The sequence below is a fragment of the Symsagittifera roscoffensis genome, chromosome 9 (genome assembly GCF_963678635.1).
Source record: "Symsagittifera roscoffensis chromosome 9, txSymRosc1.1, whole genome shotgun sequence".
NCBI lineage: Eukaryota > Metazoa > Xenacoelomorpha > Acoela > Convolutidae > Symsagittifera > Symsagittifera roscoffensis.
Genome location: NC_087070.1, coordinates 40,505,133 through 40,531,381, shown reverse-complemented (window position 1 = coordinate 40,531,381; position 26,249 = coordinate 40,505,133). Strand labels below are relative to the sequence as shown.

General features: G+C 43.5%; 2 protein-coding genes across 2 annotated transcripts in view; one reads left to right on the top strand and one right to left on the bottom strand.

The window, feature by feature from the left end:
* Nucleotides 1–26,249, bottom strand: part of LOC134854596 (neuronal calcium sensor 1-like) — a 393,660-nt gene that overhangs the window by 316,424 nt on the left and 50,987 nt on the right. The gene's annotated exons all lie outside the window — the stretch shown is intronic.
* Nucleotides 25,898–26,249, top strand: part of LOC134854594 (structural maintenance of chromosomes protein 4-like) — a 402,174-nt gene continuing 401,822 nt past the window's right edge. The window contains exon 1 of the mRNA XM_063870921.1: nucleotides 25,898–25,921. The gene's annotated coding sequence lies outside the window, so the exon portion shown is untranslated. The remainder of the gene's footprint in view (nucleotides 25,922–26,249) is intronic.

Genomic DNA, 26,249 nt, shown 5'->3' with positions numbered 1-26,249 from the left:
CTGCTGGCCATGAGATTGACGAAGAGGAAGAGCAACCCGTCCACGGAGCTGTCCGAGGAAGGTACACCGAGTAATTGGTTGAAGCAAGGCACATGCTTGGCTCAACACAGCGGGATGGAAGGACATGTTTGTAACCTGGGACACTGCCTGATTACGCTGAGCGAGCAGCATCGACAACTGACACGATTGTATGGAAGATTGGGCATATCAGATAAGAGTGCCATGGAGTTGGTCGCGGACTGCCATGAGGTGACAGACGTAAACCTGATCACAGCCTTCGGATTTTATAGCATGACGAGTTCGATAGAATCGCTCGAGCGCTTGGAGCGTGCCCATGAGCTAGTGACGTCCCTCAGCGTGGAAATATTCCCTGGAGCATTACAGACAGAGCAGAAGATTGGAGGCTGGCGAGAAGCTCTAGAAAATGAAATGAATCTGAAGGACAGTGAAGCCTATCACAGACCTACTGGTTCAAAATATATGGTGGGTTCAAGCTCCGCGCCATATTGTAATAGCAAGTATCCAACGCACGTGGTAGTGATGGATGCGAGGACGCAACAAGTGTTGGTTGACCAACTTTTCTCTGTGCCAAAGTGCGTGAGGTTGTCCAGAATGTCAGAGAGGTCATATGACTTGTTGGCAAAGATCTTTCGGGCAGTCCCGAAGAGATCCGAAGGCGAGTTGCAAGACGTTGTGGGTGAAGAGTTCATGAGACTGAACGAAGGCAACGTGAGTGAGTTCCAGAAGCAGAAAGCGAGTGGAGCGTTACCTACTGAATTCCCCACCATAGAAGAGAAAGACGATTTACATAGAATTCTGATGGAAGTGGAACCGTTGCTGGGAGCCTCAGGGTATCGGACCCGAAGGAACATAGTGAGAACCCATGGGGAGTATCCTTGCCACTGCTTGGCGCAGACGTTGTGGTACCCCAAACGCGGGAATCTGATCCTAGTATGGGACGTGGAGGAGTTGTACTCCACGGGGTTGCCCGATCAGAATCAACAAGTGTCAATCGTGGTGGTTAGCGCCATGCTAGCAGTGAGATGGTTGGAGGCTAACGCGGACACAAGTGAGCAGGAGACGGCCGTGCCGACTCCTGAACAGTTGAGCAACGTTAAAATGAGTCGTGAATTGGATCTTTTCAGAACCACCTGCAAGGTTCTGAGGATACCTAAAGCCATTGAAAGAATATGATCAAGGCAAAGATTGATGCCTTGGTTCCGTGCAGTGATGACATCTTGGATGTATGAACGCGCGAAGCGTCACATGTCAAGGAACACGGAAGCCTATCAATCTTTCCAGCTAGATATAGGACCGGAGCCTATAAGAGAGCTTTCTTGACGCACAGAAACGCGGTCACCACAGCGGTGAAGCGGGTAGCTGGAGCGCCTTGTGTTACTGAAGATGAGAAGAAAGAGGTCTTAAGAGCTGACCTAGAACGAAAGGTGAGCCTGTGTCTTCACAACAGCTTTTGCAGGAACCGGGAGCAGAAGGTGAATGTGGACTTGCTACCTTGTTGCAAACCGAGGCTGTTGGAACAGGAGGGTTGGGGCACGGCCCGCAACTCTCTAGACATGTTAGAGAAAGTTCTGGAAGACAGTGACGCTGAACATCAGGATGGAGAAATGATGGAGTGAAGATGACCAAAGAAGAGAAGAGAAGGAGAGAAAAACTTGATTGTCTTTGTGTGTAAAAACTTAAACCAATCAACCAAGTTTTGATTATTGAACTTGTTAAACTTTTTGTTTTGATCTAATTTGGTCAGACCAAACTTTAAAAATGTTGCAATTGTTAAAACTGTTGAAATTGTTGATTTTAGTTACTACTATCTATGTATGTATATAAGGAACATAGGTGAGTATATTTACCTATTTATTCACGACTGAAGTTGTTAACCTGTGTAAGACACAAATTCACTGTGTGGCGACATGGTAAGTTTGAGTAAACTTGCTCGGGAAGGGTGGGTAACTCAAGAACTTTCCTAGCCACAGAGTTTCTTAGTTTTAATATTGAAAGGACCGCATAAATGACTGATTATACTTGGTGAGTGAAGTTAAGTTAATTTTAACGGGTGCGTGGCCGTGCCACGTCCCACTTTTTAATCAGAGGCGAAAAGAAGTTTTATGGCGAGATGACGTAAGTAGTCAGAAAAGAAATTTTATCTAGGACACTCCTCATGGTGCAAATTTTGTGAAAATGTTGAAAGGCAGTGAGATGTAGTACGATGCCATTTGTGAACACGTAGTGAGTTGAGGTGGAGTAGATAAATTTCAATTTCTTATGCAATTTGTAAGATTGGTTACAGAAAACTGGATAACTACTTGACGATAACCCGGTGTTATGCGATCAATAGGGACATTGATGGAGACTTGTCCGGGGAGTATGTGCCATTCTGCCAGATGACACAGCACAACCTTCCCGCGACAGAAAAAAAAGTGACTAAAGGCCTTATGAACAAAAAAGTGTTGCGACGGAGGGTCAGAATGTTCTAGAATTTTTATTTTTAAAATTTCGATCGGAAGAAGAACATTTCTGAGAAATAGAAAAAAGACGGCCATTTTGAATGAAAAGACGAAAATCAGAACCACGATAGAGATTGTGAAGAACAGTCGTGCAAGAAAATTACGAAGCCTCTTATCGTGGCAATAACACACGATAAGAACCTTAGCGACGGATATTTGTGGAGACGGAGGCTTCAGTGGGGGGAAGAGAAATACCACGGAACCCTCCCGGGACACGAAATATAGGAGATAAGAGTGTTATCTCAAGAAAATCACGGGAGCGGAGGCTTGGTCCCCCAGAGACTGTTATATGTGAAGGGACTGGGTAAACTAACTTCAACAGTTGCTGTAATACCTAGATCTTAATTAACAACGTTATTATTTAATATTTCAGAGCATGAGTAGCTAGAAAAAGGAAAGGGTCAATCCATCTCCAATGGATTTAATATAAAACTGTCACACAAAAACATAATAAAATAGGTTGTTCGAGCCGTGTTTTTAATGACAATCACGTAGTCTGAGGATCCGAGACTCAGCTATTTGGTTGTGTTCGCATGTAAACGAAAGCTGATCAAAAGTCGTTTGACTGATGGCCTAAAAATGGTAACTTTTTACTTTGCCCTAAACAGACCAGAAAATCAACTGGCAAGGTCGAGACGGTGAAAAACGAGTAGAATTAAGGTAACTGACGCCCGCCAGTCGTTAATAGGTACTTTTTCTACGCTCCGTCGCTGTGTGATATTTGGGCGAATGTTACAACTCTTGAAAAATTATTAATAAGATGCAAGAGAAGTCAACCGTAAAGTTTCAAAATTTCACATTTTTCCTTCATATCAATTATTATTTTTTTTTGGATAATTGTTAGATAGATTGATTAATCAGGTCCATATAAGATGGTACTTGAAAGAAATTTTTCAGCGGCGCTTCTAAGATTGAAATACATTGTGCGCTTGCTCAAGTTGGTGCTCTTTCAAGGATAACTTTTCCAAATTGTTGGATTATTGCACAAAATGAAGCTAATTTATTATATTTTTTATTATTATTCATATTATTGTTCACAAAATTGTGCAGCAAGAGACACTGATTAATTATATATTTTTATCGGTTTGGTATTTTTGGATAAAAACCAGCTTTTGTGCTAAATGGGCTCGTTGTGAGGTTTGTTATGATGCGTTTCAAAGCAAGCAATTTTGTTTTCTTTAATTTGTTTTTCGGACACGTGACGTATTCCAACTGGTGTTTTTTTTTTATTATTTAAATGGTTCAAAAGAAAGCAAACCAAATTCTTAGGTTGAAAAAAACACAGTTTTTTCGGCGAGAAAAATATCACAGCAACTCGCTGTGGCGGGCTTTGGCTTTTCAAAAAGCCCTCAATAGATAGTCAATTATCTCCTTTTTTTAATCCTGAATTCTATATCAAGCCCGGGTTGACAAAAAATGCTTGTCATACAATTTTCATTTTTGAAAAAAATGCTTATCATATTCTTTCATACAATTTCATAGAATAAAAGTGTATGTATGAAAATAGCAAAATAAGCATTTTTTTCATATATGAAAATGTATGAAAAGCATGTTTCCCATACTATGAAATTGTATGATAATCAGTTTTCCACAAATGAAACTTCAAAAATTTTTGTTTCGAAATTTTCTGTTTCAACCGAAACACTAACCAAAGATTTTTTTTCATGAGAAAACCCAGAGTGTAACTGGCAACTTGATCTTCCAATCTCCTATATGGTTGATTAACGCTTGGGCTTGGTGGTTGGGAATATCGCTTGGTTCCGAGGAATACCGTTACTAATAAGTTGTAATTGGAGTGTTGTAGTGTCCCATACAATTCAAAGGAACTCTGGTTTGATGACTTAATAGTTTTTCTCTTGGCTATTTAAGATTCTTGATGCAAAATCTTTCAGTCTTTTCTGCTCTAGGTCAGAAATCCGACCTGCTATCGATGCGCATCATCTTATTCTAATTTTCAATGTTTTTTCAAAGTGCCATTTTAAAATACTTTCTAAATTGAAAGGACCGCATAAATGACTGATTATACTTGGTGAGTGAAGTTAAGTTAATTTTAACGGGTGCGTGGCCGTGCCACGTCCCACTTTTTAATCAGAGGCGAAAAGAAGTTTTATGGCGAGATGACGTAAGTAGTCAGAAAAGAAATTTTATCTAGGACACTCCTCATGGTGCAAATTTTGTGAAAATGTTGAAAGGCAGTGAGATGTAGTACGATGCCATTTGTGAACACGTAGTGAGTTGAGGTGGAGTAGATAAATTTCAATTTCTTATGCAATTTGTAAGATTGGTTACAGAAAACTGGATAACTACTTGACGATAACCCGGTGTTATGCGATCAATAGGGACATTGATGGAGACTTGTCCGGGGAGTATGTGCCATTCTGCCAGATGACACAGCACAACCTTCCCGCGACAGAAAAAAAAGTGACTAAAGGCCTTATGAACAAAAAAGTGTTGCGACGGAGGGTCAGAATGTTCTAGAATTTTTATTTTTAAAATTTCGATCGGAAGAAGAACATTTCTGAGAAATAGAAAAAAGACGGCCATTTTGAATGAAAAGACGAAAATCAGAACCACGATAGAGATTGTGAAGAACAGTCGTGCAAGAAAATTACGAAGCCTCTTATCGTGGCAATAACACACGATAAGAACCTTAGCGACGGATATTTGTGGAGACGGAGGCTTCAGTGGGGGGAAGAGAAATACCACGGAACCCTCCCGGGACACGAAATATAGGAGATAAGAGTGTTATCTCAAGAAAATCACGGGAGCGGAGGCTTGGTCCCCCAGAGACTGTTATATGTGAAGGGACTGGGTAAACTAACTTCAACAGTTGCTGTAATACCTAGATCTTAATTAACAACGTTATTATTTAATATTTCAGAGCATGAGTAGCTAGAAAAAGGAAAGGGTCAATCCATCTCCAATGGATTTAATATAAAACTGTCACACAAAAACATAATAAAATAGGTTGTTCGAGCCGTGTTTTTAATGACAATCACGTAGTCTGAGGATCCGAGACTCAGCTATGTGGTTGTGTTCGCATGTAAACGAAAGCTGATCAAAAGTCGTTTGACTGATGGCCTAAAAATGGTAACTTTTTACTTTGCCCTAAACAGACCAGAAAATCAACTGGCAAGGTCGAGACGGTGAAAAACGAGTAGAATTAAGGTAACTGACGCCCGCCAGTCGTTAATAGGTACTTTTTCTACGCTCCGTCGCTGTGTGATATTTGGGCGAATGTTACAACTCTTGAAAAATTATTAATAAGATGCAAGAGAAGTCAACTGTTGTGCCAGTCGGTCATGTCTGGGGGTTTGACCTTGAGAAATACGTAATTTTGGAGTGAAATTTTAATTTTGCAAAATTCGAATCGAGCCTGTCATGCTCAATTTTCTCGAACCAACTGAAAATGAAAAAGTCAGAAATCAGAACACCCGAGTTAACAATTGCGGGAAACTACTCAAAAAAAAGGCAGGAAATTGCTATTCGCAATTTCTCGATACGAAATATCAAGAGAGTAGAGCTGTCTTGTCCTGAAAACAGGAGAATCGAATACGGACTTGAGACAGAACAATTATTCGAATGGAAGGGAGTGGACTCTGAATGGAAGAGTGGACAACTCGAGTGTCCAAAGGGTTCATTCAGAGACTTTGATTCTAGAGACAAAAACTTACTTCTGTTATTGAAACTAATTGGCCTTAAAACTTATTTAGTTATATTACTTAATTCTCAAGCTGCTCAGTTATAACTTACTCCTCATATTCAAGTGCGTCGATATGTAAGTTCCAATTTAAATTTCTCGAGTGTATTTTATGATAGTTATGTTGAGATAAGGCGAGTTTTAGGTCGATCCATCTGAAATGGATCAAAGTTCCACTGTCCAATAAAAAGTAACTAAGCGGATTGTTCCGACCCGGTTTTTAACGGCGTTCATGTATTTTGGGTATCCCGAGACCTAAGTATGGGGACGTCTTTATTTCTAGAGTGGGGGGGTATTTTGGTAGTGGCCTTTAAGCTGTAATGGGTTCCAGTCTCATGTCGCAAGCGAACCGAATTGGCTCCGACCGTTCTTGAGGCGGAAAAACACAAGAGATAGTGTCCCTGACTCTTGAGCCAATGGTTATAGGGCCTATTTTTCTTAAGCCTCATATGTGACTAAAGTAGGCGACTGTTACATAGTGTTTTTATGGCGCTCCTGGGTGTTTTTACGACATCATGACTACGGAGTCGAACCCACTTGACACAGCTCCGGGCTACATGCCCATTCTAGAGTACCGGTGGTACGGTTCAGCGGGAACGTGTAAACCTTCCGGTTGTACCGTGATAGCTTTTTAAGAAAACTCAAGAAAACTTCCTGGTACGCTCTCCGAACGAGGCTTAGCTAACCGAGTAAAGGGGGACAAAAACACGAGCAAAAAAGGAAAACAAATAGGAACAAAAACTATAAAACGAAAAAAGACAGTGACTTTGATACCAAATTAGTTGGATCGAACCTTTGTATTAATTAAATAGTATACACATACTGTTTTACAAGACCGATCGTTTCGATCAATCTAGCAATTTTTCGATCAACTAGCAGTGACCTTGGTAGGGTGCCCGAGTGGGGGGCGTTGTTAAGGGTTTTTAGATAGATTGCGACCCAACCGGACCACTGGGAGACTTGACTGGAAAGGGTGACCAGTCGAGTGGGAAAGAGGTTCACAAGGATCGAAACGGACCACCAAGAGACTTGATTGGAAGAGGTGACCAGTCGAGTGGGAAAGTGGGTCTGCTGTCAAGGGCAGAACAGAGACAACCAGCACAGGGCCACCACAAGAGGACGCACAAGGGTGTTCTCAGGTCGGACAACGGGTATCGTTAGAATCCACATTACATTATAAGAAATAAGTGTAAAATTGGATAAGCGGAGTCCCATTGTTTTGAGGCAGTTTTTACTCAAGCAGACCTGGAAACAGGTCTACGGTTTTCTCAAGAGAGGTTTAGCACCCGGCGCTTAAGGGATTTTTCGGCTTAAGAGGGGGGCTAAACAGGGGGGAGGTTAGCAGGGGGACTGGTTAGGTTAGAGGTTGGCGGTTGTAAATTGTAAAAAGGGGGGAATTAGAGTAACTAGTTAATCGACATCGTTGATTTAGTTACATTAGCCATCAACACGCGTGGTAACAATAGGTGGACATCCAAAACTTATCTCGAGTTAAGATTGGTACGCTGGTTGGATCGGTAGGGGGGAACGGATATAGACAGTTTTCGTGACACCTCATAAGACAACTAGTGGGGGGAGGAAAACGCGTGGCAAGTAGGTACCAGACATTTTTTTTGAAAGAAGGTTGACATTTGTCTCCTTTGAATTTTAGGTGGGTTGATTACTCTGTTTTGTTTTTTTTTTTTTTTTTTTTTTTCGGTATAAAATTTTATTTTTTCTATATACATTGTTGCGTTTTGGGGAAGATTGGCGATTGGTTTTTAATACAAACAGGTGATCACAAGATACCTGCACACAAGTTTTGGCTCCCAATTGCTGGGAACATTCAAAAAGAGGTAACTAAAAAAGGGGGGCCAGATTTGGCAACCAAGAGAGGGTTTTTGGGAAAATTTTCACTAGAGCTTGAGTGGTGGTACAAGGTACAGACAACCAAGAAGTCCCTACAACGAAGAAGAAAGAAATCCTATATCCAGACACTCAGTGACAAGTCTTGGGACAGTACCGAACTAGTCTAGGGACATTGCAGTCTGGGGACAGTCTTGGAGCAACACAGTCTTGGGACAGTGCAGCTTTGGGGCAGTCTTGGGCCAGAGCAGTCTTGGTACGAAACGGTCTTGGGACATTGGTCTTGGGACATTGGTCTTGGGCCATTGGTCTTGGGACGTTGGTCTTGGGACATTGGTCTTGGGACATTGGTCTTGGGACGTTGGTCTTGGGACATTGGTCTTGGGCCATTGGTCTTGGGACGTTGGTCTTGGGACATTGGTCTTGGGCCATTGGTCTTGGAACATTGGTCTTGGGACGTTGGTCTTGGGCCATTGGTCTTGGGACGTTGGTCTTGGACCATTGGTCTTGGGACGTTAGTCTTGGGACATTAGTCTTGGGACATTGGTCTTGGGACGTTAGTCTTGGGCCATTGGTCTTGGGACGTTAGTCTTGGGACATTAGTCTTGGGACATTGGTCTTGGGACGTTAGTCTTGGGCCATTGGTCTTGGGACGTTAGTCTTGGGACGTTGGTCTTGGGACGTTAGTCTTGGGACATAGGTCTTGGGACGTTAGTCTTGGCACGTTAGTCTTGGGACGTTAGTCTTGGGCCATTGGTCTTGGGACGCTGGTCTTGGGACGCTGGTCTAAAGGTACCAACGAGAAGTACAGGGACAACGCTGAACGGTCTTGGGACGGTAAAGAGAAAGTCTTGGAACAGCATTAGGAAGGGGGTACTACAAAAGTAATAGGTTAGGTTGAAGCACCAAGTATAACAACACGTTCAACACGTTCCCTATCCTAACCTAACACGAAAGAGCTTACAAGAGTTCAAGAAAAATTGTTTTTAGCGAATTATTAATTTTTTTTTTCCTTGGAGTTTTTAAACCTTAGAATAGAATTTTTGTAGATAAAAATATTGTAAATAATAACAATTGTAAATAATGAGGCGGAGCAGGGTACCGGTAGCTGAAAAAAGATCGACCGAAGCTAAGTATAATTCGTCGCTAAGCAAAGCAACACCAATGGGTCCGAAGATAACAAAGAAGAACTTTTCAGTTAACATGGTCAGCACAAGGAGTACAGCGGAGAACAGGGCGAAAGAGGGCACGGAAGGGGAGAGAGTAGAACCCACCATCGAGATTGATCTAGAGACACCCGATCAAAGTGTGGATGAAACAGGGAAGATGGCGACAGAGTCAACTCCAATGCCCAATACAGAGGAACCGAACCAGAAACCCATAGAGTTCTCACCGATAGATGACGCGGAAGATGCAATAGGCAACACCGAAGAAACGGTGAAAGAAGACTCTCAAGTAAAGAGGACATCTTTTACGGAAAAATTGGGAATAATGTTCGGAATAAAAACGAAAGAAAACGTGACTGAAGAGCCAAAAGCAGAAAGAGCACGAACATTTGGTACAGTGAGCACGAAAGCGACAGAAACCGGCCAGAATGAGGAACAAGCTAAAGCAGAGGCTATGGCCGAAGAGAAACCCACGGTTGACCATGAAGAGACTACCATTGAGCTGGGCGATTTGTTGGCGAAATTAAATCAGATCGACAAAAGACTTAAGAACAGTGAAGAAGACAGAGAGGTGATAAAAAAGGAGATAAGATACAACAAGCACGAGTATCTAGACAGTTATTTTAACCTAGCTAAAGCAACAGAGGAGAGACTCAAGGAAATGTCAGACAAGGTAGAGGCCACCAATGAAGAACGAGAAAAGAACATCAAAACAGACATGCAACAGTTGAAGAACCGATATGATGATGTTAACAGCCAATTAGGGAGCCTGGAAAGGAGAATGGACACAATGAGCAAGAGTCAAGCAGAGAGTTCGTGTGCAATACAGGCGAAGTTGGATGCAATCTTGAGAGGTTCTACACCACAAGAGAGACCGGCAGCGGATCGTACGCAAGGCACCAGAGTTGATTTTGTAGAACCACAAAGAAACAAACGGCAATCGACACCGTTGCCCATACCCAGGGATGCGATAAGCATAGCACCAACAGCTGCGAAAACAATAATGAAGAGTGGAACGTCGAACACGACGACTGGTCCGGGAGATTCAACAGCCAACAGCAACTCAGGACCGGATGCTATGACATGGGCCAGCACTTGGGAGATGATGAACAGGACTCTAGAGGCCTTCGCCACGAGGAACACTGACTCGAGCGACAGGAGAGAGGGAAAATCAAGAAAAACATTCAAGAAGCCAAAAGAATTCAAAGATGACTCCGATGGATGCATTGACACTTGGGTGGAAGTGATGAGACTACATCTAGAGCAAGATAACTTGAGTGACGAAAGACAAGCGTGCACAGCCATACTCAGCAATTTAGAAGGCACGGCATTAAAGTGTGTGGTTGCGAAGAAAGAAGAAGAACGCGACACCGCGGACAAAATCTTTGAAATACTGTTGAACAGATTCGGCTCAGGCATGAAGGGTCATCAAGCGATGATGCGATTTGAAAAAAGGAGACAGAGGGACGACGAGTCAATAGATCGGTTCCTAGATGACCTCGAGAGCTTGAGAAGGAGGAGTGACCCAGAGGAGTCGACTAACAGACGGAACTTTAGCATTGCCTCGAAGTTCATTGATGGGGTGAAAAGTGATGACTTAAGGACAATGTTAGCAACATACTACACGTTGTCGAAGGACAGCGCACCCACCCCAGAAGAAATGAGACAGAAATCAAGAGAATACATGCTGATGAAACCTAAGAAGTACTCATATTCTGAAAACAGGAACACGCAAGGGGGAAGCCAACCCCAGAGGTCATCATGGTACAAACCTAGAGATGATATGGATAAGCGCAGATCATGCGCGAACTGCGGGTCAGCGGATCATCATGTGGCTGACTGCACAACGTACAAACAAGGCATGAAGAGCCTAGGTTATGCACCGGATGAGGAGGACATGAGTCAGATGGAGGAACACGAGTACTATAATGGCTTAATCATCAAGATAGGCGCCAGATGTTTTTTCTGTAACCAGGAGGGGCACTTCAGAATGGATTGTCCCTTGTTCTGGGAAGCGGTCAAGGACCAGAATCACCCCAAACATAAGTTGGCATTAGCGGCGGTGCAGAATCAGCGGAACAGGCAAAACGAGTTCGAATCTAGGAACTTAGGGGCACCAAACACCGAATTGCCGACGAAGACAGTGAAAGCTGTAACACATGTTAGCGGTGCGTTAGAGTCCGCGGCCGGGAGCTCTCTAGAGATAAATTATGAGAGAGCGGCGACGGAAGCAATTGCCAAAGTGAAACAAGATCTGGCTGCGAAAGAAATAGAGCAACGACTAAAGTTGGAGATCGAGAGACAGAATTTTAACGAAGCATTAACCGGAACGAACGTAGTACCAGAGGCTAGAACGGGCTCAACAAAGAACGGGAATTGTAACACCGTGAAAATGGTGACAGGTAAACCCTTTGGAATATCGAAAATCGGAGCAAGAATAATGTCGATAATCACAGTGGGCGGCCACGAGGTGACTAGAAACTTGAGCGAGCCGAGCGACCAGACGTTAATGCACATTGACGTGTATGCAGACTACTTGAGTGGAATAAGTCCACGAACTACTTCTAGAGCGCTCAGGGCACTACTCACGAGAGGGGGCAGCAAGTCGGTACGTGTTGATAACAGATACACTGAAGCTTACGGTCCACACGAGGTTATGCTAAACATAGATGGAATCAACATCTATACCAAGACGATGATAACATGCGACGAAGACCTGATTGGACAAATCTATGTAGGGAAGGAGGAATTGAAAGTAAGATCGATTGGACACTGTGCCATGCTTGAAGAAGATGCAATGCACATCGGAACGGAAGCAGACGTGACAGGGCACGTGTTGGACATAAGTGGAAAGAAGACTCAGTTACGTGGGTTACTTGACACGGGAGCGGTCTTGAGTGTCATACCAATTGAGACTTGGGAGCGAATGGGCTTCAACAAAGATGATTTGATAGACTCGAGAATACGGCTGTCAGCTGCGAACAAAGGGGCCCTTCGGGTGCTAGGCAGGACGCCGATAATAGCCCTCAATTTGGGAGAACGTAACCTGTGGATGAGCTTCATCGTGGTAGAAAACCTGGATGAATCTGACCAATTCATTTTGGGCAGAGACTTCATCAGGAATTTCGACGTAACGATTGATCTAAATAATGCAATGTTCAGGATACGGAACCCGGATAGGAGGTACGCAATCAAACCGGTAAATTTGATAATGGCAAATGAAAACAAAGCACCGGTATTCTTGAGTAGGAGAGTGAGGCTAAAAGCTAATGAAGCAGCAATCGTGAGCTTGAGGATGAAAAACTACAATGAACTAAGTGACAATAAGCAAGTATGTATAGTTCCAAACCCTAATAGTCAAAGTGCTGCTGTTTTAGGAAGATCATTTTCGATAACGAAGAGTGGTCTCTGCGTCAGTGTCTTGTTGAATACCCTTGACATACCGATCACGATACAGAGAGGGAGGAAACTGGGATATGCTTTGCCGGTTAAAACTCGATATGAAACAATTGAGAACTTAAAACAAAATGAAGTTGTTGATTGTCCCAATCACAGGGATAAAATTTGTATCTTGAGACGATTGCAAAAAATTAAATATTCTTCAGGCCTAATTAAATCACTTAAGTCAGAAACGGACGATGGGCTGTCGAGCTGTTCAAACTTTCCAGAGCGACCCACACTAGATGAGATGCAGACAGATAAACCGGTTCTGCCGGAGATTGAACATTTGAGGGGCAAACTGAAAGATGAACAGCTCGAAGCCATCAAAGACGTACTAGAGCGGAACGAAGAAGTTTTCTCGAGGCATAAGGCGGATATCGGGTGTTGTAATTTTGTGGAGCATGAAATAGAACTTGAGGAAAACGCGGTACCGCACAGGGAGGGGGCGAGGCGTATGACCCCACACAAATCGGACGCGTGTAGAAAAGAAATCGAGACGTTACTAGAGTATGACATGATAGAACCATCCAAGTCACCGTGGGCGTGTGGAGTAGTGATGGCCAAAAAGAAAGGCGACCAGTTGAGGTTCTGTTGTGACTTTCGATACCTGAACTCCGTCACGGTGAAGGATGCCTATCCCATACCTAGAATTGATGAAAGCCTCTCGAAGTTAGGTGATGCAAAATTTTTAACGACTCTTGATTTAGGCTCGGCTTTTTGGCAGGTACCATTAAGGAAACAAGACAGGGACAAGACAGGGTTCGCCTGCGAGTTAGGTCTGTTTCAATGGAAACGGATGCCGTTTGGACTCTGCAATGCCACAGCCACGTTTCAACGGCTGATGGCACACGCGCTGATAGGCGTGACGAAGAAGTACGGCAACCTGGTAATGTGCTACGTGGACGACGTGGTAATAGCAACGCCAACACTAGAAGACCACATTGAGAGACTTGATGAGGTGTTCGCGTGCATGAAAAGATCGGGGCTGAAGTGCAAACCATCAAAGTGTGAAATACTCAAGGACTCAATAAAATATTTGGGCAGGATGGTAGACAAGCACGGCATCAGACCTGACCCAGACGCCGTGGAAGCAGTCCTAACCTGGAAATCACCGAAGACAGAGCACCAGTTGATGAGCTTCCTGGGCTTCGCTAACTATTACAGGGAGTTCATCAAAGGCTACGCGGACAAGGTATACCCGATGCAACAATTAATGAGACACAAGGGCAAGAAGTTCACGTGGAACAACGCAGCAGAAGAGTCATTCCAGAGAATAAAGAAAGAGCTATGTGAGGCACCAGTACTGGGTATGCCGACTGAGAAGGGGATGTACGTGCTGGACACAGATGCGTCGGTAGTCGCGATTTCTGGGGTTCTCCATCAAGAACAAGAATGGAATGGGAAGACAGTCTTGAGACCAATAGCATACGGGAGCAAAGTCCTAAGTGACACAGAAATGAAGTACGGAGCACCGAAAGCAGAGATGTTCGCAGTGGTCACCTTTGTCGAGAAATACAGAGCGTACCTAGGCAGTGAACCTTTCAAACTGCGAGTAGATAACCGAGCATTAAGCTGGCTGAAAACGTACTCAATGGACCAGAGCTACATTGGGAGATGGATAGTTCGCTTGGACGGATACAACATGATAATTGAACATAGAACGCGAGACAAACATCAAAATGCCGACAGCTTGAGCAAGAAGACGGAGTTCTACGAGAGACAAGAACAAAGAGAGGCGGACAGACCTGAGATCAAAGATGGTTTCTCCTTTATGGACAAAGAAACATACGACAGTCTTCCACTCACGAGATGGCTGGACAAATCAGGTAAACCGATTGAAGATCATCCCGAATTGCCAAAAGAGTCTCTTGAAAAGACCATCTTGAAGAAAAGCAGAGGGATTCCGGTAGGAATAATGCTCAAGTCCAAAATCGTGAGGGAAACACTCAAGGCAAAAGGTCACGATCTCACCCAGGTAGAGGAGGGAACGGTCCAAATAGATGAAGACTTAATGAGGTTGCTTGAGAAACTATCGGATGACAAACCCGTGATCCAAGGGAAAAGTCAGGAGGCACCGGAACTAACCATACTTCGGAGAGAAAAAACAGTGAACAACACTGACGCCTCAAAAGGAATCACCACTGATAGCAAGGAAGTTGTGCGATCACTAGTTGAGAAAATCCCCGAAAAAATTCTGGAGCAAACAAAAGTCAGGGATAAGAAAGTGACATTCAGAGAAGAAATTGAACACCTGGGATTAGATCAAGAGTCCGGGGAGTGGTCCAGATTCATGAAAGAAGACGAAACCGGAGAAGGAAAATTGTCCGGGGAGCGTAAAGAATGGGATGAAGACTCGGACGAGAGCAGTGAGGATCAAGACAGTCTATGCATGATACTGGCGGAAGAGAAGATGAGACAGCACGACAGGGAATTACAGACAGATCCATCTTCAGGAACGTACAATCTGGAAATGCAAGAGGTACGAGGTGGAACAGAGCTCGAGAAAATAGCAGTTTCAAGAAAGCCTCTTAGGGAACTATCGTGCAACTCAAACGTCAGAACGAATCTGGTACCAGAGGACGACATGAAGATCATGAAAAGGATAATATGTGTGAAACTGAGCGATGACATCCACAATCCTGGTGAGATGAATGGACAGATCATGGCGTTAAAGGAGCACGTTAAGGCGAGATATAGACTGTCTGACCTAATAAGGGCCCAGAAGAATGACAAAATGACAAGTAACCTCTCCAAATGGATCCATTCTGGAGTCAAGGAGAAGGGGGAACTTGAGGAAGACAGCTACAAGATCTTGAGCCAGTTCTACAAAGAAAAGAGAGACTTACTTTACCACACAGCGGAAGGGGTGGTAGCGTGCAAGAGAAGAGATGAGGAAAAGATATTACACAAACACAACCTCATCATACTACCACAACTGTACCAAACGGAAGTGCTCTTCAGATCACACGACCAAATGGGCCATCAGGGGATAGATAAAGTACAACAAAGGATACTTCACAGGTTTGACTGGCCGGGAATGAGAAAAGCTTGCGAGAGATGGGTGAATGCCTGCCTAGCATGCCTTCAAGTAAAAGACCCAAGGAAGATGAAGTTTCCCCTCAAGTCTGTCGAGAGTTCGGAATTCAATGAAGTGGTGCAGATAGACCATCAGAAAATCTGCATGACGGAATCGGGTTATAACCAAATACTAGTTATAATAGATCACTTCACCAAGTTGGCGGAAGCAGTTCCGTGCCAGACAGCCTCAGCAGAGGAAACATGTGATCACCTGATAACGCATTGGATATCGCGGTATGGTTGCCCAATGACTTTCCAGTCAGACAACGGCAAGGCTTTTGTGGGGGACTTAACAAAAGAATTGATGAAGAGGTCACACATTGCTCAAGCACACTCGACGACCTATCATCCACAGACCAATGGGTTGGTAGAAAGACAGAACAGGACACTAGTCAACATGCTCAGGGTGTACTGCTCAAGGTACATGACGGACTGGGACAAATACCTGCCACAGGTAGTAGGAGCCTACAATAGTACCCAGCACTCTACAACGGGTATCAGCCCTTTCATGATGTTGACGGGCAGGGAAAGGGCAATGCCTCTGACATTCTTCTATCCGGAGTACGAGGGGAAGAGGACGTCGCCTCAAGCATACGTGAAGGAAGCGATCAAAAGACAACAAGAGCTGAACGAGCTATGTCGGAGAAACACGGCACAAGCGCAAACGAGGCAACGCAAGAAATATGACGAAAAGATACTGAGAGCAAAGCCATACGAAGTGGGCCAATACGTGTGGGTCTTTCAAAACGTCATACCGCCCAAGGGAACAAAGAAACTACTCAAGAAATGGAGAGGACCGTTCATGATTACGGAAGTACATCAACAAGGAAGGTTCTATCGCTTGAGTACAGGGCGAGCAGCACATTACGAAAATCTGAAACCTCACGTTCCGTCCCCGGAGGATTGGTGCCTGCCGAAAGACATGGAGGGTCTTGACTACCTGGTGGTGGAACCAGCGTGCGAAGTGAATGAGAAAGGCACCAGAGAGAAAAATGATGGTAATGAGAACTTGAGTTTGGACGACAACGAAAAGATAGAAGTGGAGTCGGATGCAGGTTCATTTGTAGAAGAAGACTGGAACGACCCAGAGCAAAACGAGGTACCGAAGTGGATGGAACCGGATCAACCAACACCACCGGAAACCAGGACGGGCAATCGTAAACGCACAGGCATGAGGTACAATAGGTACGGGGATGACTTCTTGATCGATAAGATACAGCCAGAAAAGTTAAGCGAGGAACTACTAGGCGTAGGCGAACTGGAAGCAGGAGAGGAATGGCAGGTCATTGACGATGGTGGACATTATCCGCAGGATGATTACTCGACGCCAGAAGTGGAGACGGATCTCGAGCAGGGTGAAATAGAAAGGAGGGAGAATACGAACTTGAGGATTCTAGAGTGGATGCGTGATGTCAAAGACGAGGGTCACGAAGGACAAAGCATGCAGCAAGTCGATGTATCAGCAGCAAAGTACATGAAGACAGCGGAGCCTCTTTTCGGATGGACAGCAACAGACAGGCCACTGGACATCCCTAAAGACAATTCAGACCCGACTACATCGACGGGGACGTCGATAAATATTTTTGTCCGGGGAGTGGGGGTAGGACTTACCCACACCGAAAATTCGATGATAAAGAAGCTCAAGGAAGTGAGGGAAACAAGCGGATTGGAACTGGAGGAAGAAGAACCAGAGCCTACCATAGGAAGGAATTTCAAAACGAAATTCGAAATACCCAATGAATACTCAGAGAACATCATGATAACGGATAGCGACTTCATCCTGTCAAACAGGACCAGCGCGATCTGCATCACGGCGGACATGAGTTTCAAATCAAGATTGGAGGCTGACTTCAAAAGAGAATACCAGAACGTAGAGTTTCTGTTCAGACAGAGGCAAGGATTGGGAGGCATGGCGGCGCTTCCACCGTCAGTGGCACAAGTCCCGGGCAAATACCTCTGCTTCCTAGTAACGAGAGTCAACGACAGGAACACAATTGATCCCGAACACGTGATATTGGCTCTGACAAGACTACGCGACTTCATGATTGAAAGAGGAATATTGGAGGTCTCGGTGCCGGTGTACGACCCAAACAGGGGCAAACTGAGCTCGAGGGAATTGTACGCCATTTTTCATGTGGTCTTTGCAGAAACGGAGATAGTGGTGCATCTTCACAAGAAGTACTACTTGAGTATCGCCTGAGTCAGGTACACGGGAGCGTCGAGCAGGGGGGAGGCAAGAGTTGGCTGGAGAAAAGGAAGTTGAATCAGTGATGATACCAATGACGCCCCCAAGCAAAGACGTGAGGTCTCGCAAGAGGAAGAGAGATGTGGAGGGAATGGGCAGTCCTTCAGCTGACGCGGTCTCGGAAAAAGACTTGAGAGAGACGGCTCCCATGGTTCTGGCGCGATGGAAAACGGCAGCCTACAAGAGTAGCTACGAACCGAGGAAACTGCTCGACATAGAAAAAGAAATGGAGAATCCCACTAGTTCCGTGACGGAGGAGGATTTCAAACCTCAAAGAATAAAAATGAAGCGAGGTTCGACGAGCGGGCAGACCTGGGAAGTAGATGTTGGCAAAGAGTGGGTCTCAAGTGAACATCAAGCTGTCGGGAAGCAAGTGACCAGTGATCCACTTGAGAAAAATAAAACCAGAAACACCTCCCGACCATGGTGGATAGCTCTCGAGACATTGAAGGAGATGGAAGGCTGTTTGAAGAAGTTGAACAGTGGAGTGGCTCGCAAACGATACAGCTGGGCCACCCAGCAGAAGGCTGAGGTCAACAAGATAGAGTTGGCAAACCAGCTGAAGAGATCCTGGCAGAACTTATTGAAGGATCATTTTGAAGAGGCGATGAGGACATCCTCATCGGCACCACCACTGATGGCGAATCCCTTTATCAGGACTGCAGGACAACTGATGTTCGCGTGGAGCCTGTTGGGGATAGAGCTGGAAACGCTGACTTCATACGACAAGTTGAAGCTGGGAGGAAAAAATCTAGAGATATACCGAATGTTGATGCAGCACGTTGCCAAGGACAACTCAGGCTTGAGTCTGGCAAGGAGGAAGGATGCAACCTGTTTCTTGAGGTGGACGATGTCGATGATGACTGACAGTACCATCCTAGCATGTCATCAGAAAGCAGTCGCAAGCAAGACGTTGGAAAGGAGAGTCTCCACAGTCATCTTGAATGTGTATCAGAGCACTGGGATAGAGAGGGAGGATGGTTCTAGGCAATCTCTGGAGAACCATAGGAAGTTGGATGAGATACGGAGGTTCTACAACAAGAAGTTCGAAGAGGAGCACGACGTTCACCGCAACCTGGCTTCGTCAGGGGAGTACTTGAAACTCAACAGAAAGGGAGAGTACCAATATGTTTCTGGAGTAATGGGAATGGCGTACAACCCCTTCTTGGACCTGGAAGCTGGAGGAGCCAACAGAAATTATGAAGTGGCGGAGCTGTTGAAGTTCTGGACAGAGAAGATAGTGGAGATAGACGTTGTGGAGAGAGAGAGACCTAGCCTGGGTCTGGTTCTTGAGGGGATGCCGGGAGTGATAAGTGTGCCACGCTCAAGTAAAAGAGTGGAGCTAAAAATGGGTGATGGGAGTGGCGTGTTGATCACGAACCTGGGAGTGGTATGGAAATTACTCAGACCTTCCTGGTGTCCACATCCCCATGCAAGTATGATTGAGGAGGTCACTGAGCGAGTGAGATTGGCACCGACAGAGGATGAGGACTTGGCGATCTTGAGCATAGTACACAAACTGATCTTGCCTCAGGTGAAAGAATCAAGTGAGGTGACAAGTGGAACAGAGCCGGTGAGGAGGATGGAGCCGGGCAGTTGTCTTGATTCGACATGCAGTAACGGCGAACATATTTGTGATGGACGATTATGCGTCAGGATACAATCTTTCCAGAAAGAGGACCTCACTACCTGGTTTGAAGATATCACTGAAAGGGAGAAGAGTGAGGTACAGATAGTGGCTGAATGTTACGCGAGGACCACCGTGAACCTAGCGACAGCCTTGGGATTCTTCTCAAGAATGTGCAGTCTCCAGTCACTGGAGAGGCTAGAGTCAGAACATCACCTGGTGACCGCGTTAAGCGTGGAATCATGGCCCGGAGTGCTACAAGTGAACCAGAAGCACATCAAGAGTTGGAAGATCGGACTCGAGGCAGAGATGGGATTTCCCATGAGCGAAGCCTATGGATTGCCTCTAAATGCAAAATCCTTAGTGGGATCAGTGTTGGCTAACCTATGTGGGAGCCACTATCCACTACACATGGCGATGGTGGAGGTGTCCAGCCAGAGGGTGATGATAGACAAAGCCTTCTCAGTGCCCAAGTGCGTGAGACTAGCTCGGATGTCACACCACTCACACAAGCTATTGAGGAAGATCCGAGGAGCAGTACCAAGGGAGCAAAGAGATGACTTGAGTGAAATCTGGGGTGAAGAACTTCTAGGCTTGGAGAGCGAAAATGCAAGTGATCATGGGAAGCAGAACGTGGTGGGGAAACCCGCAGTAGGTGCTTCAAGCTCGGAAGAAGTCGACGTGGTGCATGAGAAAATGATGGAACTTGAGCCTCTCCTAGAAGCTTCGGGAGAACGCAACCTTAGAAGCATCGACCTCACGCATGGGGATTGTCCATGCCACTGTCTGGCGCAGACAGTGTGGTACCCGGACCGCGCCAATCTCTGTCTGATCTGGGACGTAGAAGAAATTAAGTCGCTAGGACTACCGGAGTATCGACAAAAGGTGACCATCTTAGTGGTAAGCACGATGCTGGCTCTGAGATGGATTGAGGAGAATATAGCGAAGTACAGAGAATCGAGAGCGCCAACAGCTGAATCGATTTATGCGATAGATTACAGCAGGAGACTGGAGTTGTTCGAGACTGCATGCAAGGTATTCGCCATACCAGTGCAAGTCAGACACATATGGAGCCGCCTGAGATTCTTTCCTTGGTTTCGTGCGACGTTAACATCCTGGTTGTATGCAGTGACAAAGGACCACATGAGGAAACATCAGAAGGAATATCGACAATTCCAAGCTGAAATAGGGCCAGATGCCTTTAAGAGACCTCTGCTAACCCATCGAAACGCAATCACGGCGGGGTGGAAAAGAGTAGGCAGAATATCCAGAGACAATTCTAGAGCGAGGGAAACGATACTGGAGGAGGACCTGGCGAGGAATGTGAGCTTGAGTCTTCATAACTCCTTCTGCTTGAACCGGGAGTCGAAGGTGAAAGGCCTACCAAGTCAATTGAAAAGGTTGCAAGAGCAGAGAGAGTGGATGCGAGCCTATGAACAGCTGAAGGCCTGGGAGGAAATTGTGATTAGCTCCGATGACGAAGAGGCACTATTGGAACAAATTACAGTGCCAAGAACACCGGTATCAGGTACCTCGAAGGCGAAGAACATGAGGTGAGCCAGTGGCTCGAAAGGAAATTCTAGAGTCTTGAGTCTTGAGAGGGAGGGGGCTTGAGCGTGAACTTGGATGAAATCTGGGTTCACGAAAAAGAAATTTTAGACGAATAAGATATTGTTATTAATATGATAGATCTAGTATATAAATCAAATTGATGCATGACAATTCTCTGACTGAAATAGGACAAAAGAAATTTTAAAAATTACCAGCTTAAAAAGCGGGGATCCATGGGTGCAGGTGTGTGCAGATTTTGATTGCTGTTTAGCGATAGTGTGAAAATTTTATATGGTTGTGAATTTTGGAAGGTAGATAAACTTAAGTCCGATGCAAACTTCTGTAAATGACCACTGGCACTGTATCTTGAGCAACACTCGGTTCTCTGGGACTTATTGGCAGATGACAACACAAGATGAGGACATCGATCTCGAGTCCGGGGAGTATGTGCCAGTCGGTCATGTCTGGGGGTTTGACCTTGAGAAATACGTAATTTTGGAGTGAAATTTTAATTTTGCAAAATTCGAATCGAGCCTGTCATGCTCAATTTTCTCGAACCAACTGAAAATGAAAAAGTCAGAAATCAGAACACCCGAATTAACAATTGCGGGAAACTACTCAAAAAAAAGGCAGGAAATTGCTATTCGCAATTTCTCGATACGAAATATCAAGAGAGTAGAGCTGTCTTGTCCTGAAAACAGGAGAATCGAATACGGACTTGAGACAGAACAATTATTCGAATGGAAGGGAGTGGACTCTGAATGGAAGAGTGGACAACTCGAGTGTCCAAAGGGTTCATTCAGAGACTTTGATTCTAGAGACAAAAACTTACTTCTGTTATTGAAACTAATTGGCCTTAAAACTTATTTAGTTATATTACTTAATTCTCAAGCTGCTCAGTTATAACTTACTCCTCATATTCAAGTGCGTCGATATGTAAGTTCCAATTTAAATTTCTCGAGTGTATTTTATGATAGTTATGTTGAGATAAGGCGAGTTTTAGGTCGATCCATCTGAAATGGATCAAAGTTCCACTGTCCAATAAAAAGTAACTAAGCGGATTGTTCCGACCCGGTTTTTAACGGCGTTCATGTATTTTGGGTATCCCGAGACCTAAGTATGGGGACGTCTTTATTTCTAGAGTGGGGGGGTATTTTGGTAGTGGCCTTTAAGCTGTAATGGGTTCCAGTCTCATGTCGCAAGCGAACCGAATTGGCTCCGACCGTTCTTGAGGCGGAAAAACACAAGAGATAGTGTCCCTGACTCTTGAGCCAATGGTTATAGGGCCTATTTTTCTTAAGCCTCATATGTGACTAAAGTAGGCGACTGTTACATGTAAAGTTTCAAAATTTCACATTTTTCCTTCATATCAATTATTATTTTTTTTTGGATAATTGTTAGATAGATTGATTAATCAGGTCCATATAAGATGGTACTTGAAAGAAATTTTTCAGCGGCGCTTCTAAGATTGAAATACATTGTGCGCTTGCTCAAGTTGGTGCTCTTTCAAGGATAACTTTTCCAAATTGTTGGATTATTGCACAAAATGAAGCTAATTTATTATATTTTTTATTATTATTCATATTATTGTTCACAAAATTGTGCAGCAAGAGACACTGATTAATTATATATTTTTATCGGTTTGGTATTTTTGGATAAAAACCAGCTTTTGTGCTAAATGGGCTCGTTGTGAGGTTTGTTATGATGCGTTTCAAAGCAAGCAATTTTGTTTTCTTTAATTTGTTTTTCGGACACGTGACGTATTCCAACTGGTGTTTTTTTTTGATTATTTAAATGGTTCAAAAGAAAGCAAACCAAATTCTTAGGTTGAAAAAAACACAGTTTTTTCGGCGAGAAAAATATCACAGCAACTCGCTGTGGCGGGCTTTGGCTTTTCAAAAAGCCCTCAATAGATAGTCAATTATCTCCTTTTTTTAATCCTGAATTCTATATCAAGCCCGGGTTGACAAAAATGCTTGTCATACAATTTTCATTTTTGAAAAAAATGCTTATCATATTCTTTCATACAATTTCATAGAATAAAAGTGTATGTATGAAAATAGCAAAATAAGCATTTTTTTCATATATGAAAATGTATGAAAAGCATGTTTCCCATACTATGAAATTGTATGATAATCAGTTTTCCACAAATGAAACTTCAAAAATTTTTGTTTCGAAATTTTCTGTTTCAACCGAAACACTAACCAAAGATTTTTTTTCATGAGAAAACCCAGAGTGTAACTGGCAACTTGATCTTCCAATCTCCTATATGGTTGATTAACGCTTGGGCTTGGTGGTTGGGAATATCGCTTGGTTCCGAGGAATACCGTTACTAATAAGTTGTAATTGGAGTGTTGTAGTGTCCCATACAATTCAAAGGAACTCTGGTTTGATGACTTAATAGTTTTTCTCTTGGCTATTTAAGATTCTTGATGCAAAATCTTTCAGTCTTTTCTGCTCTAGGTCAGAAATCCGACCTGCTATCGATGCGCATCATCTTATTCTAATTTTCAATGTTTTTTCAAAGTGCCATTTTAAAATACTTTCTAAATTCTTTGTAAATTTTTTTAAAATTTGTTTTCAAAAATGTTTTGTGGTGGCTAATTTTTAGCTGTATAAATCTTCAATCAGCTGTTTTATTAGCGCTCGTTGCGATGTAGTCAGATAGGGATGAAACTTGTCAAGGGGTGTTTTGACTCCAGGAATGAATTAATAAATAATTTAGATCTCAGTTTTCTAAATTGCATTAGTGTCAAAATTTTTAGGTGTTCTTGTCAATTTTTTTTCTTTTTTTTCTGCCAATATCCATTGCTGGTCTATTGATCTTACTGTTACGGTTGAAAAGAGGTCTAGGCACACAAAGGACTTCTGCATTTCAAGTATATAGCATTTCAGAGCTCGGCAGGCATGTCTGCGAGGCCGTAGAGTCTGACTTACAATACTGAAGTTGCATAGTCCCTGGTTTTGTTATTCAGTGACAGTTGACTATTTAGGTAACTTGAGTCGCTATTTTTAAAATATTTCCCCCTTTTTTCTGTTTTTTCTACTACAGCTGAGGCACGCCTTCCTGAAGGGAACTGATGTTTGGCACGTGATTCCTAGTTTTCGATGCATTTGCTTGTTTGTCTCGAGCCCAGTGCAAGTTCCGCCGCTTGGTCTATTTAAACAATTCTATTTATTTGATCGAAAAAAAAACATCCTCTGGAAACCGAAATTTGAAAAAATCTGATATAACATCTTTACTAAGGCTTTTTATCAAACAGTTATTTCACTGGAACCTGTTATGTACCTCATTTGGGTATTTGAGATTATAGTCTGAGCCAAGTTTCCATGTCAACTTGTGTTCATAAATCCGTTTTGATGAAGTATTGGCAATTTTTTTTTGCATTCAATCTCTCTTCGGGCCACGAACATTTTACTTCACCCGACGCCCATACTTCACCCGACTTCTAGGTCATTGCAACCTTATGTATATTTGTCCGTACCTTCGATTAAAAACCAGGCAACCGATACCTGTTGGTCAGCACCACGCTCAGCGACTTGATTTATAGCTCACTGAATTGATGAAGCTGAACATCTCAGTGTTATGTCTGTTGCTTCTGAAGATCAAGTTGAATGTAGCAGCTAAATAAGGAGATCCAGTGTCCCTGAGTATATCCAGTGTCCCTGATCTTTGCCATAAAAGATGGACTTTAATTGCAATATATGAGCGATTTGAGCGGTTTTTCAGCAAGGTTTGAGCGGATTGGGCGGTTTGAGCGGTTTTTTTAGATAAACCGTTCAAAAACCGCTCAAACCGCTCTTTTTGAAGCAAGATTTTGAGCGTAATTGTCTAAAAAAAACCGCTCAAATCTTGCTTCAAATTAACTGAAAAATCTCGACTCGGGTGTTCTCAATTCGACTGCAGAAATTCAAAGAGTTCCATCGAGGGACAGGGTCTGTAGTCGTTAGTTCGTTTAGTAGAATTACTGTTGCTCAGTACAACGTGACAAATGATCATATGTCTCCCAGCATGCGGTTAATGTTCAATCAGTGTTCTTATCAGGGTGACCACTGGGTCACTATTTTAGTGACCAGTCACTATTGGTCACTAATTGGTCACTATTTTTTCAATGGTCACTTAAAGTCACTATTTACAACGGTTTTTGGCGCCATTATATCTAATATTGAGGGGGGAGCGCGCGCCGAAAAAACGCATTTTTTTTTCAAATTTTTTCAAAAATTGCCTAAAAATAATTTTTTCAGCCTGTTTATTCAAAAATATGCCTGCGTCGCAGAAATTTTGGCCAGAACAGGGACTTTTTAGTGCTTTGGCAGAGCTTGAAAAATTAATTTGTTCTACCTAAAAAAAAGGTCGACAAAAAATTCGAAAATTGTCATGGTCACTATTTTTCTCTGAAAAAAGTGTTCACCCTGGTTCGTATTTACCGTATGTTGTTGTGTTTGTCTCTTTCGTTCTTCAATATCAAGATCATTAAAATTATTAAAGAGTGAATTGGTAGCTACAACACAAGCCATTTCACGAAACAGCTATAACATAAGTTAAATGACCACCACAGAAGTAATCAAGGGAAAAAACTTTTTTTGAACTTGTATACTTAAAACAAAACAAAGCTATGTTTCACTGTTATCCTCAAAGTTAAAATCAGAACACTATGAGTTCGGTCGAGGGACAGGGTCTGTAGTCGTTAATTCGTTGAGTAGTCGTTAGTTCGTTAGCCTAATTGTTGTGATAAACTTATTAAACAGATAGGGTTATGTTTACTCGCGGACGACTGAAGAGTGCACAGACCTCTCCTTGTAAATCCTGCAACGCAGATGTGAAGAAAGGGACTGTGGAGTTCAATGCAATCCATGTTCAGGATGACTGCACTGTGCCTGTACTGACATATCAGCCGAGGTGTACGACCATCTTTCTACAATTCGCGGACTTTTTAGGCATGCGATGAATGCGTGGATAATACAAAGACAGCAGTGAAGACATCAATTAAAGAGAAGCCTATTGAAAATGCTATTCATGATATAAAAACGGAGATTGACCTTTTGAAAGCGGCTTTCGATACTGTTAGTACTA